Source organism: Schistocerca nitens, chromosome 8, assembly GCF_023898315.1.
Source record: "Schistocerca nitens isolate TAMUIC-IGC-003100 chromosome 8, iqSchNite1.1, whole genome shotgun sequence".
NCBI classification, from domain to species: Eukaryota; Metazoa; Arthropoda; class Insecta; order Orthoptera; family Acrididae; genus Schistocerca; species Schistocerca nitens.
This window is the reverse complement of record NC_064621.1, coordinates 459870252-459889644: the sequence shown is the minus strand read 5'-3', so window position 1 is coordinate 459889644 and position 19393 is coordinate 459870252.

The window sequence follows — 19393 nt, the reverse complement described above, 5'->3', positions numbered from 1 at the left end:
TGTCTGCTTTCCTTTTTTTAAATATGTCTTCAGTGATAAGTCTAAGTGTCACTATTGTTTCAAGTGTTCCTACACTTCTTCGGAGCCAAAACTGATCCTCCCTGAACTTTCTACCAGTCTCACCTTCTTCTGCATAGAAATCGTGTTAATCGTAACTATGGCTTATTAAACTGATGGTTTGGTAACATTCGCAACTGTCAGTACCATCCTGCTTGGAATAGGGATTGTTACATTCTTCTAGATGTCTAATGGTCTTCCGCCCCTCTCATACATCTTGTATACCAGGTGGAATAATTTTGTCATGATTGAGTCTCCCAAGGATCTCAGTAATTCTCAGAAAATAACCTCTACTCCAGGTGATTTGTTTCGACGTAGGTCTTTTAGTGCTCTCTCAAATTCTTCTCTCAGTATCCCATCTACTGTCTGATACCCATGTACTTTCCCCTCTCTTTCCATGAGACTGACTACAAGTTTCCCCCCTATGTACACTCCCACCTTTGAGGATTCCTTCTTTGCTTAGTACGGCTTGCATCTGCACCCTTAATTTGCATGCAGCTGTATCCCTTGCGCCCAAATTTTTCTTTAATTTTCCTATAGACATGCATGCTTCTGCATCTTCTCATTTCTGCTTATTTCTACATCCAGTGTTCAGCCTAGGAAGATACAGGATTTGTCATCATAATGCAATGAAAACAGGTAGCTCAAAATATACATACGCACAGCATAAATAAGTATAAACTTTGAATGTTTAGTGCTCTATAGATTTTAGATATTTGTTGAAGGACGTCTTCTAAGACGTTTAATGTATACATGGTTGTAATTGGGCAATGCGTATCTGCATACTGAACATCATAAAGAATTTATAACTGACACGCATTTCATTTATATACAAATACATAATGTTAAGTGGGCTTATGTTCTTGCTTTCATGTGTACTATTGTTACGCTGTAGAAAGTGATGTACATAGAGTTGCTGGTACCTTGCGTCACATGTGACTGATGATGGATTGTATAACTGATTACTAGTTTGGTTAACAAATATTTGAAGTGTGTCTCATGGGGTTTACAATATGTCTATTGACAAATACATACGTATATTTTATGAAGAATGGATAGATGTGTAGAAGATAGATATATATTACAGCATGATTCGAGGCCTATCTTAATTTCCCTAAAATAATTTCACTTTTAGGCAGTTGTCCTATGTTGTAAACAAACAACTGTGATACAGTCGAATATCAATTGCCCTAAAACAGTCTGAGACTACATGATTTCACAAGATTGATAAACAGCTTGTAGTCAGAAGGTCTGGGTTCGACCACTGGTATATGTAATTTTCATAAATATCAATCAATTACAACGAAAATTTTCATTGGAAGACCTGCACAAACCAAAGTGCATCCTATTGTACTAAGCTCTGTAGATGTACACTTGTTGCTTTGACCCTCAACAAAGTCTAACTCCCATAAATCTAAATCAAAATTTCACAATTCCACAGGGTATATGTCGAGATGTGTTATAAGAACATTTAACTTCATTCAACTTTCATTTTATTCAAGAACTTTCGCGCAAGCGTGACATGTATGACACTCCTCTGGTACAGGAGACAAAATATTCCCCAGTTCTTCGACAAACCTATGGAGTATACATCGATCATAAGCTGCCTGATGCTATTTATTTTATTTAATCGTGTCTGAGCTACATCTGTAATTAATTAATACGCTATATATGCTAGATTACAAATACAAGTAAATGATAGTTATTCATTCATATATACATTCATGATCTGCACATATTGTAAGTCGTCATTATTGTCTAAAGCAAGGCTCATATCTCTCTCCAGCGTTCGGCACACTTCACTGCAGCGTCGTTGGCCAACCACAGGTCTTGGAAAGTGCATGGGGACAGCAAAGATGGACAGGTCAGCAGGTGTGTCATGGTTTGTTTTCCTCCACATTGGCAGGGCTCTTCTTCGGCGTATCCCCACTTGATCAGGTTATCCTGTGATCTTCCCATTTGACATCTAAGTATATTTAGGCTCTTCCAGACCCTCCATTCCAATTGTGATCCAGCAGGAAGTTTTTCTTTAATGTTCCAAATTTTCAGACTGCCTTTATCCAATTTCTGTTTCCACATTGATTCTCTAGTTGTAGACTGACTTTCGGTTAGTGGATGTTCAACTTTTATGAAGTCTTTCCTAGATTTAAGTCTTGCCTCCGCTGGCTGATGTGCGTACAGGGGATGTCTTCTATCTTCGCACTGCCTGCTTCGTTCGGCCATCGCCAACGTTTGCCGTCTGATCTGTGTGTGTGTGTGGGGGGGGGGGGGCTATTCCAGAACACATATAAAGGAGATCACGGTTTGTAGGCTTCAGGCATCCCGTGATTAATCGACATGAGGCATTCAGTGCTGCGTCTAGCTTCTGAGCATGTGTCGATCTTCTCCAGACGGGGCATGCATATTCAGCTGGAGCAAAGCACAATGCCAGGGATGATGCACGTAGAATTTCAGGGTTTGCTCCCCAGTGTGAGTTGGTAAGTTTACGGATTATGCCGTTCCGTGTGTTGACTTTCGCTCTAGTTTTCTCTACGTGTTTCTTGTAAGACAATGTTAGATCTAACGTGACTCCAAGATAAACTGGGTTTGGGCAGTGTTGAAGTTTAACTGAGTTCCATTCCAATTGTAATTCCCTGTTTGCTTCCTTGTTGTTTAGATGAAATAAACAAGTCTGCGTCTTTGCTGGATTAGGTCGAAGCTGGTTCCCGTTGTAATATTCAGTTAGTTCTTCTAAGGCATCTGTTAGGTCTCTCTCAATCTGTTTGATTAATCTAGATTGGCATGCAATGGCTACATCATCAGCAAAGATAAAGCTTCTTGTCGTCGGTCCAACTGGTTGGTCATTTGTATACAGATTAAAAAGTAGGGGAGACAAAACACTACCTTGTGGGAGCCCGTTCTTCTGGTTCCTCCAGCGACTTCTTTGTTCTTGAAATTCCACATAGTATCTTCTGTTGGAGATCAGTGATCTCACAACTTCAGTAAGGTGGTAGTTTCCCGTCATTTTGAAAATTTTTCCCAGGAGGATTTTGTGGTTTATCGTGTCGTAAGCTGCTGATAAGTCGACAAACACCACGCCAGTTTTTTCTCCCTTCTCAAAACCGTCCTCTATGTATTGTGTTAGGCAGAGGACCTGGGCAGTGCAAGATTTACCTGGTCTGAATCCTGCTTGTTGTGGAATGAGTTGCCTTTCTAGTTGTGGTGCTATTTTATTCAAGATAAGACGTTCATATAGCTTGAAAGGGCAGCACAGCAGCGATATTGGACGATAGTTCTTAGCATCATCTCTTGGTTTACCTGGCTTTGGGATAGCTACTACCTTGGCCTTCAACCATAGCTTAGGTATCGTCTTGTTTGACCAGCAGAGATTATAGAGTTCTAAAAGCCATTCCTTAGTTATTGGCCCTAGGTTCTGTATAAATTCATTAATGACGTCGCCTGATGCTATGTAGAAATAAATCCAGCGTGACAGGAAAAATTCCACGCTACTGTTCCGTGACCTGTCACACAGCTTTCTGCAAACTGCAGTTTCTTAATATACAAATCAAAATATGTAGTCTTGGATTAATACCCATGGTCGACACTATTCTCGATTAAAATATCACCACATTAATGAAACTTTGATATAATGCTAGAGTCTGACAGAACCACCATGCAGAAAAGAACTGTCTGACTTTACGAAATCATACTTAAAGTACAAACATCACTACTGAACTTCAGGAGCTCACAACGCAAAATAACATTCAGATATTACCACCAGAAATGGTTCGAATGGCTCTAAGTACTATGGGACTTAACATCTGAGGTCCTCAGTTCCCTAGGCTTAGAACTACTTAAACCTAACTAACCTAAGGACATCACACACATCCATGCCCAAGGCAGGATTCGAACCTGCGACTGTAGCAGCAGCGCGGATTCGGACTGAAGCGCCTAGAACCGCTCAGCCACAGCGGCCGGCTATTACCACCAGTTTAGCAACTTCCGCCGCCCCGAGATGCCCCGTTGCAAATTGTCATCACAGGCGAAATCCGTCTCACCTGGTACTGTTGTATATGATAACCATATCCTGGAGAAACATTGTATGTACACGTCAAAAGTCAGTCTCATGCAGTACCGATGTATACACTAAATGCATCCCATACAAACATTGTCTTTACACATCGAAAGTACGTCTCAACGAGAACCTGTGTATACGTGAAGCGCGCTATCAAAAGCTGTCTTTTGTTTCGCTATTGACTAAACCCCACGTTAACGATAATCGGCCGAATGTGTGGCAGTTGCTGTGATGAAATGTGGTTTCAAAACTGATAGTGAACTAAATGTTCTCAATGCTGAAATGCTAGCGGAAGGTGAAATTTTTGCGTAATCCCCAACAGACAAAAAAAAAAAAATTGGAACACGGTGAATAATTCTTAACAGCCAGCAACATGATACACTCCTGGAAATGGAAAAAAGAACACATTGACACCGGTGTGTCAGACCCACCATACTTGCTCCGGACACAGCGAGAGGGCTGTACAAGCAATGATCACACGCACGGCACAGCGGACACACCAGGAACCGCGGTGTTGGCCGTCGAATGGCGCTAGCTGCGCAGCATTTGTGCACCGCCGCCGTCAGTGTCAGCCAGTTTGCCGTGGCATACGGAGCTCCATCGCAGTCTTTAACACTGGTAGCATGCCGCGACAGCGTGGACGTGAACCGTATGTGCAGTTGACGGACTTTGAGCGAGGGCGTATAGTGGGCATGCGGGAGGCCGGGTGGACGTACCGCCGAATTGCTCAACACGTGGGGCGTGAGGTCTCCACAGTACATCGATGTTGTCGCCAGTGGTCGGCGGAAGGTGCACGTGCCCGTCGACCTGGGACCGGACCGCAGCGACGCACGGATGCACGCCAAGACTGTAGGATCCTACGCAGTACCGTAGGGGACCGCACCGCCACTTCCCAGCAAATTAGGGACACTGTTGCTCCTGGGGTATCGGCGAGGACCATTCGCAACCGTCTCCATGAAGCTGGGCTACGGTCACGCCCACCGTTAGGCCGTCTTCCGCTCACGCCCCAACATCGTGCAGCCCACCTCCAGTGGTGTCGCGACAGGCGTGAATGGAGGGACGAATGGAGACGTGTCGTCTTCAGCGATGAGAGTCGCTTCTGCCTTGGTGCCAATGATGGTCGTATGCGTGTTTGGCGCCGTGCAGGTGAGCGCCACAATCAGGACTGCATACGACCGAGGCACACAGGGCCAACACCCGGCATCATGGTGTGGGGAGCGATCTCCTACACTGGCCGTACACCACTGGTGATCGTCGAGGGGACACTGAATAGTGCACGGTACATCCAAACCGTCATCGAACCCATCGTTCTACCATTCCTAGACCGGCAAGGGAACTTGCTGTTCCAACAGGACAATGCACGTCCGCATGTATCCCGTGCCACCCAACGTGCTCTAGAAGGTGTAAGTCAACTACCCTGGCCAGCAAGATCTCCGGATCTGTCCCCCATTGAGCATGTTTGGGACTGGATGAAGCGTCGTCTCACGCGGTCTGCACGTCCAGCACGAACGCTGGTCCAACTGAGGCGCCAGGTGGAAATGGCATGGCAAGCCGTTCCACAGGACTACATCCAGCATCTCTACGATCGTCTCCATGGGAGAATAGCAGCCTGCATTGCTGCGAAAGGTGGATATACACTGTACTAGTGCCGACATTGTGCATGCTCTGTTGCCTGTGTCTATGTGCCTGTGGTTCTGTCAGTGTGATCATGTGATGTATCTGACCCCAGGAATGTGTCAATAAAGTTTCCCCTTCCTGGGACAATGAATTCACGGTGTTCTTATTTCAATTTCCAGGAGTGTACATTGTGTGTGCTGTAAGTAGTCAGTGATATACAGTAAACTAATATCTGTATCAATGTAGACAGCACAGCTGGGACCCAGGCCCACTGCGATGCGACACTTCTTGTGTAGTGGATCAATTTAGCACATGGACACACTGCACACATGCAGCGACGTAATAAGTTTAAGCGACAACAGTGCAAAGCTGTAATTGTGAATTTTGTAATTTGCTATAGAGGAAAAAACAGTTAGTGGTAAGTGAACATACATTCGTCGATGAAATGAAATGTCGTGTGGCTAGGACCTCCCGTCGGGTAAACTGGTCGACTGGTGCAAGCCTTTTGAGTTGACGCCTCTTCAGCGACTTGCTCGTCGATGGGTATGATATGATAATGATGAAGACAACACAACACCCAGTCGCTGAGCGGAGAAAATCTGCGACCAAGCTGGGAATCGAATCTGGGCCCCTTAGTATGGTAATCCGTCGCGCTGACCATTTAGCCACAAAGGCGGGCTCATACGTAGATAATGACAGCAAATTATAAGCCAAATCTAACTTATTTTCATGGCAGAACTTACTCATTGTTCAGTTCCTCGCATTTTTGACTTCATCTTTTCGATATACAATGAAACATATGACTTGTCACCCACACTCAGAGCAAAAACGTCGACTTTTGGAGTTCCATCTTTGAAAACTGAACACAACAAAACTTACTGAGCCAGACAAAAATAACCTAACACAAAATTCACCACCACGTGAGGTTTTTTTATAACAAAACACTAAAACCAACACACACACACACACACACACACACACACACAGGCATGCATGCCGATGGGCAGCCTATTCAAAAAGCGGGGTGCAACATTATAAATACTCTACATAAATAATCTGCATGTGTTATCCACTATCACATCGCAAAAAAACCTTTAACTTGCATACAAAATCACAACCAAACGAAGTGCCTAGAACAGATCGACCAACATATATCTCTTTTATGTATCTGTAACATGCACACAAACAACGCCCGATCAAAATACGCTGAACAAAACAAAATGCTCAGCACGTGAATTTCCAGGTAGGAAACATTTAAATCCAAAACAAATATTTGGGGAGTACGATTTTATTCAAAAGTTCCCACTCATTGTCAGTCTCATACAACCGTCGCTTAGTGACTGACAACAACACCTAAGTCTCTTGAGATCAGGAAAAGACAGTGCTAGCACCGACCAAGGCCCGTTGTCACACAGCCAGGACAACAGAGCCCTAAGCATGTACAACAACAAAAATCAACCGTTCACTTCAGAAAGCAATAATCAAGATAACTGCTGCTTGCCAGATCTACATTCTGCACAAAGGTCACATTAGAAAAGAAGCACTAGGCAAATAAATCTCCTACTGACAGATGTCATAAAGAAATATAAGGAAAAATTATTCAGTATGTGAAGGAAAACCGTGATACTACTACAACAAACACCAAACCATCAGTAACTGAAAGAACAGCCTGCTCTCACATACATGCTCTGTAATTTAAACATAGTGCCACCAAACAAGTGAAACTATAACAAGGAAATAAAAACAGGACAGCGTGTGTGAAATACTACTGAATATCTGTGAAGAGTCAAACGTCAGACCTCAAGCTGTTTTCATACGATACTGGAAACCTGTACTGAATAGAAATGTGTCTGCATTCATCTCCCAAACAAACACCATTGTGCAGTTCAGTGCATGATGTGTGAGATACCAGATACTGTATGTTAGTTAAAAGATGTAGTCATTTCAAAGGAATTTATAATTTTTGGACACAGTACATATTCCAAAATCCTACTGCAAATCAATGTTCGTGATATTGGTCTGTAATTCAAGGGATTACTTCTATTTCCTTTCTTGGATATTGGTGCTACTTCCCAAGCTTTATGTACAGATATTTGAATGAGAGAGCGTTTGTATATGATTACCAATTACGGGGCAATTGTGTCAGCATACTATTGAAGAAAATTAAGTGGTATGCAATCTGGATTGGAAGCCTTTCCTTTATTGATTTGTGCTGCTTTGGTATGTAGAGGGTATCTACTTCCACGTTATTCATGTTGGCAGTTATTCTTGATTCGAATTCTGGAATATTTGCTTCGTCTTCTTTGGTAAAGGAATTTCTGAAAACATGTTTACTAGTTCTGCTTTAGTGGCACTATCAGCAGTAACATTACCATTGATATATCGCATAGACAGTATTGGTTCCGTCTTTCGCGGAATTATTGGCTGGAAAATTTTAAATTACACAACAAAACAACAAAATTATCTTTATAGCTGTATCGGTTAGCAGTTTATTGATATGAGAACCGCTCAATGCGACATATCAAAACCTGCCCTGAAACTTTTTACACAGCAAGAATACACGGGAAGAAACACAATCCCAAAATTTTCGCCGCTGAGACACACTGCAAGTATTTTTTTTTAAGAAAATGTTGAAATTTGTCAAATTCGTAGCTCTCCAGTTGCTTGGAGAAATCGCCACCCATACCGTAGCTACAGCAGACAGCGCACGCGCAACACGGCATCTGCTTAGCCTGGCTAGGTGGCGCGTAGGTAAACAGCTAATACGACACAACGCGATCGTAATTTGTGAAGTGAATTTCCGTCTCCACTGATATTTCCTCTTATACAGTTGTTCACAGTTACTATTTGCTCGAATTTGAAACTAATTCGAAGTCCATAACAATTAACAGTCGCCTTTGCTATATCGCCTAGTGTTAACACTGCAGATTAAACTGAATTAATTTACTTTGTGATTTATTCGTATATGCTTGCAAATAGTATCTGCTTTGTGCAGGTTCCAGAGTTTCACAGTAATGCGGAATCCATTTAATGTTTTCAACATTCCAAAAATAAAATATGAAGAATATGGTATGCAATCGAAATCACCTACTTCTCGTGAAGACACATGTAAGTTTTATTATTATTCACTTATGGGGTCAATAGGACCACGCGAGATACAAACCATCAAAGTCACTTTTGCTGGTTGGCCTTCCTTAAGTGTCAAAACATGTTACATCCCTTCAGAATGAAGTCTCTTTCATTCAGCAGATCACAGTGCTCCAGTCCGTTTTCTAATTTCCCTCTAACAAACTTTCCAAGTAAATACCTTTTGCCTGCATGTTTTCCTATCTGTAACGTTTGCCTGATTTATACCAGCCACTGTAAGACCTTCCTTAGTCGCAGCGATCGATTTAATAGGCTCAGTTTAGTAGGCTCAATTTTGGCCTTACTTCTATTTTGGCAACCTAGTGGGTGCCACTCTGGTAATGTGTCAGTAAAATTTAAGTCTTCGGTTTCTCAAGTCACCCTGTATGTCTGTGTATTCTTCTACTTCCTTACTACTTCTCAGCGTATAAGTTTCTCCATCAGTAATTTTGGGGCCTAATATTTTCCTAATAATCTTTATTTCTTTTGAATTTCTTCAGTATCCTTCTTTCTATTTAAAATTAAAGTTTCTGCTCCATAAGGACATCAGGTTTGATTACAATGCTTTAATGTCTAAGTAAAAGTGATTTTTTATTATAAATATTTTATGTAAATCAGAATGCAGTTGCCATTTTTTGACAGCCATCTTCGTTAGCAGGTTTCTCCAGACCATTTTCTTGTATGATTTCCCGCAAGTATTTAAACTGAGAGACCATTTTCATTTTCTATATTTCGTGTTCAAAAACTTTGGTCTTGTTTCTTGCATGACACGTATTCCGTTCTTTCAAATGATATTTGTAGTCCTCCTTTTCCCACAACTTCTTTAATAATTTCAATTTGTTTTTAGCTGTGGTAATATCCCTAGTTAAAATTGCCAGATCATCTGCAAAGGTGAGGCAATCTGCTGTAATATTGCTTCTGCCTAGCTTGACTGATTGATCTATATTTTGACTCGATTTTTGCTCTCGCCATTCTGCAATCACATTTTCCATAACACAGTTAAACAGTAATGGGGAGAAACCATCTCAATGTCTAACACCATTCTCTATATCAAATGGTTCAGAAATTTCTCCCATGAATTTAACTTTAGAGCTGGAATCAGTTAATGTTTTCTTTATCAGTGTAAGAGTTTAATTCTCTAGCCTTTGCTCCTTTAAAATTTGGGAAATGATTCACAGTAAACTGAGCTGTAGGTCTCTTTAAAAACTAAAATTTGTACAAACAATATTGTTACCACAAATCGTTTGTTGCCTAAGGATTAGCTTTAAATTAACAATTTGCTTTGGACAGGATCTGTTTGGTCTAAAGTCTGCTTGGTATTCACCAATTATAGGTTCTAATTGTTCTTGGGCTCGATCAAGTAAACAATGAGAGAGAATTTTGAGAGCGTCAGGGAGAAGACAGTTTCCTCAATAATTATTAACATGGGTTCTATCCCCTTTTTTATGCAAAGGATGAAGTAGGGCAGCTTTCCAGTTCTCAGGTATTTTCTCAGTTTGCCAGGTATCTCCTATTAGTTGAGTGATTTCTTTTATAGTGTTAGGTGCAGCTCATTTTAGTAGTCCTGCAGTTATACCATCTTCTCAGAATACTTTATTGCTTTTAAGTCTTTTAATTTGGTTAATTATTTCGATTTCGTTAGGTTCTTTAGAGTTAGGGTTGGTGTTATTAGTTTGCTGTGGTTGGAATTCATTCGTTGATTCTGGACAGTTTAATAATTTTTCAAAATAATTAGCAAGTACCTTACAGTTTTCCTGATTCTTAAGAGCCAAACATCCATTTTCATTTTTGAAGCAAAGACTTTGAGGTTGGTAACCAGTTAGTTTTACAATGTTTTATAAATCTAATGTTTTATAGAAGTTTCTTGTATTGTTCTACTGGAAGCCTTTTTCAGTTTCAAAAATTTGGGAACTTTCGTAGTCTCTTTTTGTCTGTCAGATTAATTTAGATGTTTCTTTTCTTATGGTTAGAAAGGTATACATTTTTTAGTTTTGTTACTATTCCAATTTTTGAATGCCTCATGCCTAGACTTAACTGCTGTTTCTCAATCCGCTCCCCACCAAGAGTGTTTTTCTTCCTTTCGAAGCGGAATTAAATTTTGTGCTGTTGTGATGAACTTTTCTTTTATGCGTGGCCAATTGTTGGATTTTTTTTGTCAAGTTCACCTGTTAGAGTTTGGGTTATTTTAGCAGTGTCAAAATTTGAGATAAAAGTTTTTGTTTTGAAGAGTTTTTGAGGTTAAAGTTGTCCTTTTATTCGCATTAAATAATGATCAGGATCTATATTATCCTCATTTCATAACTAGGTCATTTAAAATTTATTTGTAGTTATTGTATGAAATTGCTACATGACCAGCTTGAAATTCCACATTAAATGTGTTGGGTGCCCGCCAAGCTGTTTGTTTAGAAGGGGTTTTCCTAAAATGTGTTGATATGATTTTAATTTAAAAATTTTTGCACAATTTACCAAGTCTGTAGCCGTTTGGCTTTGTTTATTTACGTGCAGGAAATCCACCCAACGTTAACTTATATTTTTTCTCTTGACCTAATAGGTTATTAAAATTACCCATTAAAGTTTTAACATGCTTTGAGGGAATTTTTGGGATGGTGCTTTCTAACATTTCTCAAGCTGCATTAACTTCTTGCGGTTCGTTACGGTTATCTTCATTGAGTGGCATATGGGCACCAATTAAAGCTTATGCCTTATTTGCCCATTTAAGAGAAATTGTCATTAGTCTATTGTTACTGGGTTTTATCTCCATTAATGAATTTAAAGTATTTTTGGAGATTGTAAAAGCAACTCCCAGATCTGGTGTATTATTAAGTATTCTTTTATCAGTTGTGCTTCTTAAAAAGACAATAATTACAGATATTCATGGTGTTATTGTTTGTCATTCGTGTTTATTGAAGTGCAAATATCTGAATCTTCTGTTCTTTTGATGTACACTACTGGCCATTAAAATTGCTACACCACGAAGATGACGTGCTACAGACGCGAAATTTAACCGACAGGAAGAAGATGCTGTGATATGCAAACGATTAGCTTTTCAGAGCATTCACACAAGGTTGGCGCCGGTGGCGACACCTACAACGTGCTGACATGAGGAAAGTTTCCAGCCGATTTCTCATATAAAAACAGCAGTTGACTGGCGTTGCCTGGTGAAACGTTGTTGTGGTGCCTCGTGTAAGGAGGAGAAATGCGTACCATCATGTTTCCGACTTTGATATAGGTCTGATTGCAGCCTATCCCGACTGCGGTTTATCGTATCGCGACACTGCTGCTCGCGTTGTTCGAGTTGCAATGACTGTCAGCAGAATATGGAATCGTTGGGTTCAGGAGGGTAATACGGAACGCCGTGCTGGATCCCAAGGGCCTCGTATCACCAGCAGTCGAGATGACAGTCATCTTATCCACATGGCTGTAACGGATCGTGCAGCCACGTCTCGATCCCTGTGTCAACTGACAACAACCATATGCACGAACAGTTCGACGACGCTTGTAGCAGCATGAACTATGAGCTCGGAGACCATGGCTGCAGTTATCCTTGACGCTGCATCACAGACAGGAGCGCCTGCGATGGTGTACTCACCAATGGCAAAACTTCAATTTTTCTGATGAATCCAGGTTCTGTTTACAGCATCATGATGGTCGCATCCGTGTTTGGCGACATCGCGGTGAACGCACATTGGAAGCGTGTATTCGTTATCGCCATACTGGCGTATCACCCGGCGTGATGGTATGGGGTGCCATTGGTTACACGTCTCGGTCACCTCTTGTTCACATTGACGGCACTTTATACAGTCGACGTTACATTTCAGATGTGTTACGACCCGTGGCTCTACCCTTCATTCGATCCCCGCGAAACCCTACATTTCAGCAGGATAATGCACGACCGCATGTTGCAGGTCCTGTACGGGCCTTTCTGGATACAGAAAATGTTCGACTGCTGCCCTGGCCAGCACATTCTCCAGATCTCTCAAAAACGTCTGGTCAATGGTGGCCGAGCAACTGGCTCGTCACAATACGCCAGTCACTACTCATGATTAACTGTGGTATCGTGCTGAAGCTGCATGGGCAGCTGTACCGGTACATGCCATCCAAGCTCTGTTTGACTGAATGCCCAGGCGTATCAAGGCCGTTTTTACGCCAGAGGTGGTTGTCCTGGGTACTGATTTCTCAGGATCTATGCACCCAAATTGCGTGAAAATGTAATGACACGTCAGTTCTAGTATAATGTATTTGTCCAATGAATACCCGTTTATCATCTGCTTTTCTTCTTGGTGTAGCAATTTTAATGGCCAGTAGTGTATCTCCCAGTTTGAGAAGTTCACCTGCTTGCAAAAGGGTTTAAGTTCGTTAGAGGACTCCGACTTCCACTGTTGAATCAAACTGCACTTTAACCTGGCCGCCATAGAATCCGAAAGACCTGTTGCGCCAATAATACTGACGGTTGATTGACCATCTGGGGTAATATTGTGATTGTCAAAATGCTCCATGATGTTTGTATCTGGAATCAGGTGGGGTTAAGTAGACTCATTGAGTGAACTCAGAGTGTTAAGACTGGAAGGGTTAGTTCCAGAATATAAATTTCATCCACACCGCTGGTGAACAGGCACTGACCATTTTGCCGGTTGCTACAAGACCAACGCAAAGTGGACTTGGTTTTATTTTGCCTTGGTCCGGGACTGCTTATTCAGTATTCGCAGCTGTCCATCATATCTGATGGAACTTCCACTATCCGCCACCTGTGACCCGTTCAGTACCCTAGGCAAGGTCGGCTTCTTACACTTTTAATTACAAAGTCTTGAAGCCTGGAACGTATGTGTTATTTATTAGTTAATTTCTTAGAGGTTCCTTTGAATGATGTGGAATGGTTGCGGAATCATTAGATGAAACATGAAATAGCTCAGTCGAGTCCTTGATTTGTGGTTCGAACGATGATTTTTGTCCCGCTTAAGACCAGAACAAGAACAAGTACATTCTATGCCCACAGAAAACATGTACAATAATAGTTTTCAGTGAGAATGAAAACGCTACAAATTTTTTAAGTTAAGAGAGAAAGAACGCTTACACATAAGCAGAGTGCAAAGCCAATTTCATTTCGTAAAATCTGAACAACGATTGTATAAATCAAATTAAGGTTTACACGAAATACGAAATAAGGGCCAAAATGAAACTCGGAAATGGGTGGAAGTAAAACTATTCAAAAACTTTAGAAGTGCTCGTGAGAATGAATGCACAATTAGCGAAGGAGATCGATCCATACAATACTGGGCTCTTTGATTTGCAGAATTTTTCGACCTGGCTAAACAGATACCGAGATTATACAGAAAAGGAAGTCACAGAATTACGAAGTTTACACAAAGTATCAAAAAGACGCCATTAATAGATAAGGCTAGAAATGACACACGGAAGTAATAACGTTTTGCGTAATCACGTTCTAGGGACCTTCATGTTTACTTTGCGACAATCATGATAATTTTGAATAACGTATAGTTAGCTAACAGCGTCGTTACTATCGTGTGTCATTTCTACCATAGCATCTGATCGGTACATGGGGCAGAAGTTTGTAGCACTGAAGTTTAGATATTACATAGTGGAGATCTTAAGGCGTGATAGAGAAGGTGTCATCATAGTTCCGAATGCGAAAGTATTTACTTCCTTTTACCACTTGTAACAACTTCATACACACATAATTTTTTGTTGTTGTTGTGCAAACGTATATCCCAGTACCTTCCGAATTATAAGTTTCATTGGCCTCTTTGTATAAATAATATTAAAAACCGGTACTTAAATTAACGTATTAATATTATGATTTTCCCCTGGGCAACGCGTCAGGTATTGAAGTGTGGATGCGTGGACACATAGTGGTTAGTCTATACTGACAGCAGTATTGTCCGTCACGACACAGCTACGACCATACAGAAAACATTAGGTAGTAAATAACGTGTTGCGTTTGCGGGAGGTCTGTTACACACAAAGAAAAACCAACTAACGAACTGAAGTGAGTACATATTATGGTTCCAATGATCACAATATCTGTGACTATACCCGTAAGATCCTGCACAGTCACAGCCTTGAGAATAAACAGTGTATAACAGCACAGTCAATCTAGCCGGGCAGGCAGAGGTAGTGGTGCAAGTGTCGCACAGCATGTACGTTGTCTTCCGAAAAACGACTGCGTGTTACATTCATTGTAGCGTCGATCGCAGACTTTTACATGCTTGCCACCTATGTTCCTAATCATGCATCTGTAGGGTGTGCCATTTGTTCCCGAAACGGAGAGGAGAGAATCGACTCACTTAACCACCAACTTTTCCATGCGCTTCTCTTCGCCTTGTCCATCGGTACTATGCCCTCCCATCTCCTTCTCTTCATCACCAACATCATTAACAGCAAGTTACCACCCCTGTCCGTGAAGAATTTCCTCTCTGCACAGCGAGATGACAACACCTCCGCACTGCTTTCAACAGGAACGTGGCTGCTCCTAGTAGAGGGACCAAACCAGTCCTCACCACGGTTGTGTCTACGTATTGCTTTCTAGACCACTACTGAGGTTAATAAAATCTTTACGGTTTTCTTGCCACATAAGATCGAAGTGTGGGGGAGCCGTTTCCAAAAGGCTACTGTTTCTTTCCATCTTCTGGCGAAGTCACAATACAAACCTTGTCATAGACGATGTTGGAAGAAGTACAGGGACTACAATTTGCACTGTTGTGTTTGACCACGAACGGCATCTATACAGTGTTCTCAGTACGTTAAAAGTTTCAGTCGTGGTCAAAATAGTGTTCTGTGTAGTTGTGGGTGTATAATGTTGGAGTTAATTAAATTTAAACGTAGGCAAGTTATTGGTTGTTCTGTATAGTTGTGGGTGTACAATGTTGGAGTTAATTAAATTTAAACGTAGGCAAGTTATTGGTTGTCGTATCGTGGATGCTTCTGTAATCAACGTAGCCGAAGCTTTTTTTCCAAGGGTCACCGTATAGAGATACATACCGCATACAGGGAAAGCGGACCAGACATCATCCGCAAGTCACAACACGGACGAAAATGTGTGGTGCTAGATCATGACAGACTCTCGTTGAAGAGAATTTGACTAAAAATAATAGGCTGAGAGCTGCAAAAGTCACAGCTTAACTGGATGTCACACTCGTGAACCCTGCCATCTCAAAAGCAAAATGGAGACAGCTCAGTAAGCAGGGAATTGCAGGGTAAGCCTGAATTCCAGAACCATTCATCAGTGATGCAAAACCCGTTAACAGGGAAACGTGGTGCCGATGCCATAAAAAGTGAACTATTGAGAAATGGAAGAAAGTCATTTTCTCGGATTCAGTCTTGTTTCACACTGTTTACAACATCTGCCTGAGTTTACGTCCGAGAAAAGAAATATTACTAGGGCTCGGTGATGATTTGGTCAGTCATATCGAAGCATTCCGTGGGCCCCTTGATTACTCCGCAATGTTGCACTACTGCCAAGAATAATGTGACTGTTTTGGCTGATCAGGTCCACCCCATGGTACGATGTTCTGTTCATTAATGCCCCTGCTTACACAGCTCACACATGGGCAAGAGGATGAATTGTCGTAACCCCTTCCCCAAGGTCACCACAGTCAACTGATCTCAATACTATTGAACTTTGGAGAAAAGGATCCGTGATCGCTGTCTGCTTCCATCATCGTTGCCTGAACTTATCACTATTTTGCGGAAGTACTGGTGTAAGGTTCCCTTGAAAACCACACATGACCTGCATTTATCCGTTCCGAGACGACTGAAGTGTTTTGAATGCCAAGAGGTTCCCTACAACGCATTAGGCAGAGTAATGTGCTGTGTTTTGATGTTTTAATATTTTTGCACAGCCCCTGTATGTAAGTGAAAACAGGATCACAGCTTGGCAAAATGAAGTGTACGCCTGGAGGCAGCATTGTGCGGAATGGAGCTACAATGAGAGGGACACAGATATACTCGACAACTCAGCGCAAACGGAAAACTGGGCAGTCAGTATTATTCTCCTTCGCAGAGGCGGAACACAAATTTTGTAACGAACAAAGTGGTATATGTATTACTGAAAACAATTTATTGATGAGAAAATGTCGCATTACGTATACACTAATACTAAAGTTAAACTTTTAATTCTTGTTGCTTCAAGCTAAGATAATTTAAAACACCCAAAAATGATGCTGAAACAGGTTTCTGTAAAGGTGAATAGTGCAGAGACTGCTTACTCATTATGCCTCAGCTAAAAGAACACAGAGAATATGTACGTACACACATACATGTATACATACGCTGTTTTTATTGACATTGCAAAGCATTCTAGAGAGAAAGCAGAGTAAATCCGTTTCAAGAGTTAGTGAGCAAGGGTCTTCCACAACATCTAGTAAGAAATATGTACGAGGAAATGAATAATACAGCTATAGACGATCCCAAACAAGGTGAGATAATCCGTGGCCTTAAAGAAGGGTCCAACTGTCACCAACTCCATTTATTATTTATACTGCCGTCGCTAAGGCACAGCAGAAGAAAATTTCTACACATTTTAAAACCACTCTAAACACAATACTCCATGCTGATGACCAAGCGATTTTAGCGGACTCAGAAGACGATCACCAATGTGGGCTGCACATACGTATGAAAGTAACACTGACATAGAACTTGAACATCTTTACAACAAAGTCCAAAGCGGTGCCATTCAAAGAAAATGTCCATGTCGGGTCCAGTACAGGTAACAACAAACAATAGAGCTGGTCAACAACTTCTGATGTCTGACGATAAGTTGCGATTTTACGTATACATCACAGCATGACATTAGTTCAAAGCTACGAAAGGTTCAGATTTTCTGTGGAACTTGGCAGTACAATCATGCTTTGTGGAAGTGATTGCTGGGTGGACATTAACGCAAGAGGCGAGGAAAATTGACAGTGAGATACCTTTAAGTCTAGACAGGAGGTGAAATGAAGACTTTGAACAGAATTGAAAGCATTTAAGCTCAATGAAGAAACAATAAAATACAGAAGCGAACGGAAGGAACACGTGTCAATAATGTATGGGGCAAGAATACTAAAGATGTTGCTTCAGTACAAGTGGAAACACGGAAAAAGGAAATTTGAACGAAAGTAGGGTAGATGGCTGGGCAGAACAACAGTTTTGAGAGCGGAATGTACCAACAACGCTTCAGTTCTTGAGGATGACAGTGTTTCGCATCTGTCGCGTCGTGTACACACACTTGGTAATTGTCGAACATGACAAAAGTCGTATAGAGTGCCAAGCGTGCTCTAGGACTGTTGATATGTTTAAAAATATCGGGAATTTGAATGTCGATATTGAAGAAATCTCACTATTGTGGCTCGATATACCGAAGAAAGTATCGATGTATCCTCAGAGAAAGTATCGACTTAGCGACCTATAAAAATATCGGCTGCATATTGTAAATATACTGCAGGTTTTAGAACTGTATGTTTAACTATTGATTTATTATTAGATATTCTGTACATCAACAAGCTAGCAACCTTCCTAACCCCCTCAGAGCAACAACTGACAAGAAAACGATGCGCGTTCACGTTTGGCGATAACCACTTTACTAACAGCTTTATTAACTGTATGTAAGTAGCATAATAAATGGTGTCCGATGGCTCCGTCGCTGGGTCGCGTCACTAATCGGATTTGTGCGGAACACTTCATGTCGACTTTCTTGTTTTATCATTTCTGTCAACGCCAGCGACCTAGCAGTTGTAGTGTCAAAACTGCGTAGTGAACTTAAACGTTGCAGTCTCTGTTGGTAGCGCCGAGTGCTGATTACGTCACCATTTCCCCTCACACGTCGCCGCCCATCGCTAAGACTAGTCTTATCATTTTCGGCAACTGTTTTTGAAGAATGCCGATATGAACAAATAGCACACCTGATGTGTTAAAAATTGTTTTTTTTTAATGCAACTGGTGTGCTACTTCTATGTGCCATCTATACTTCCTTCACACAGTCAAAGAGAAAGACTGGACGTCATGTAACCTCAAAAAGTAGTAAGACTCCTCGACACAGTGAAAGTAAAATTATGTTCTACTACAATTAAAAAAGATATTTACCGAAAACTGCCAAAAAATATAAAATGAAAATAGGGGCACTCGATGGTGTCATTTCGATATCGATATATCAGGTAAAGATAACGCAGTTACATATGTCGTTATTTTCTGGAATAAGTTTTGATATATCGATATCTTCCAACAACCCTAGTACGCAATGTTTTTCGCTTGATCGAGCTATACAAGATATAAATCTATTTCAGAACGTATCTGTCATATTAATTCGCTTACTGCAAAAACTTGCCTTCAGATTCTACACCGAGCGAGGTGGCGCAGTGGTTAGCACACTGGACTCGCATTCGGAAGGACGACGGTTCAATCCCGCGTCCGACCATCCTGATTTAGGTTTTCCGTGATTTCCCTAAATCGCTCCAGGCAAATGCCGGGATGGTTCCTTTGAAAGGGCACGGCCGACTTCCTTCCCCATCCTTCCCTAACCCTATGAGACCGATAACCTCGCTGTTT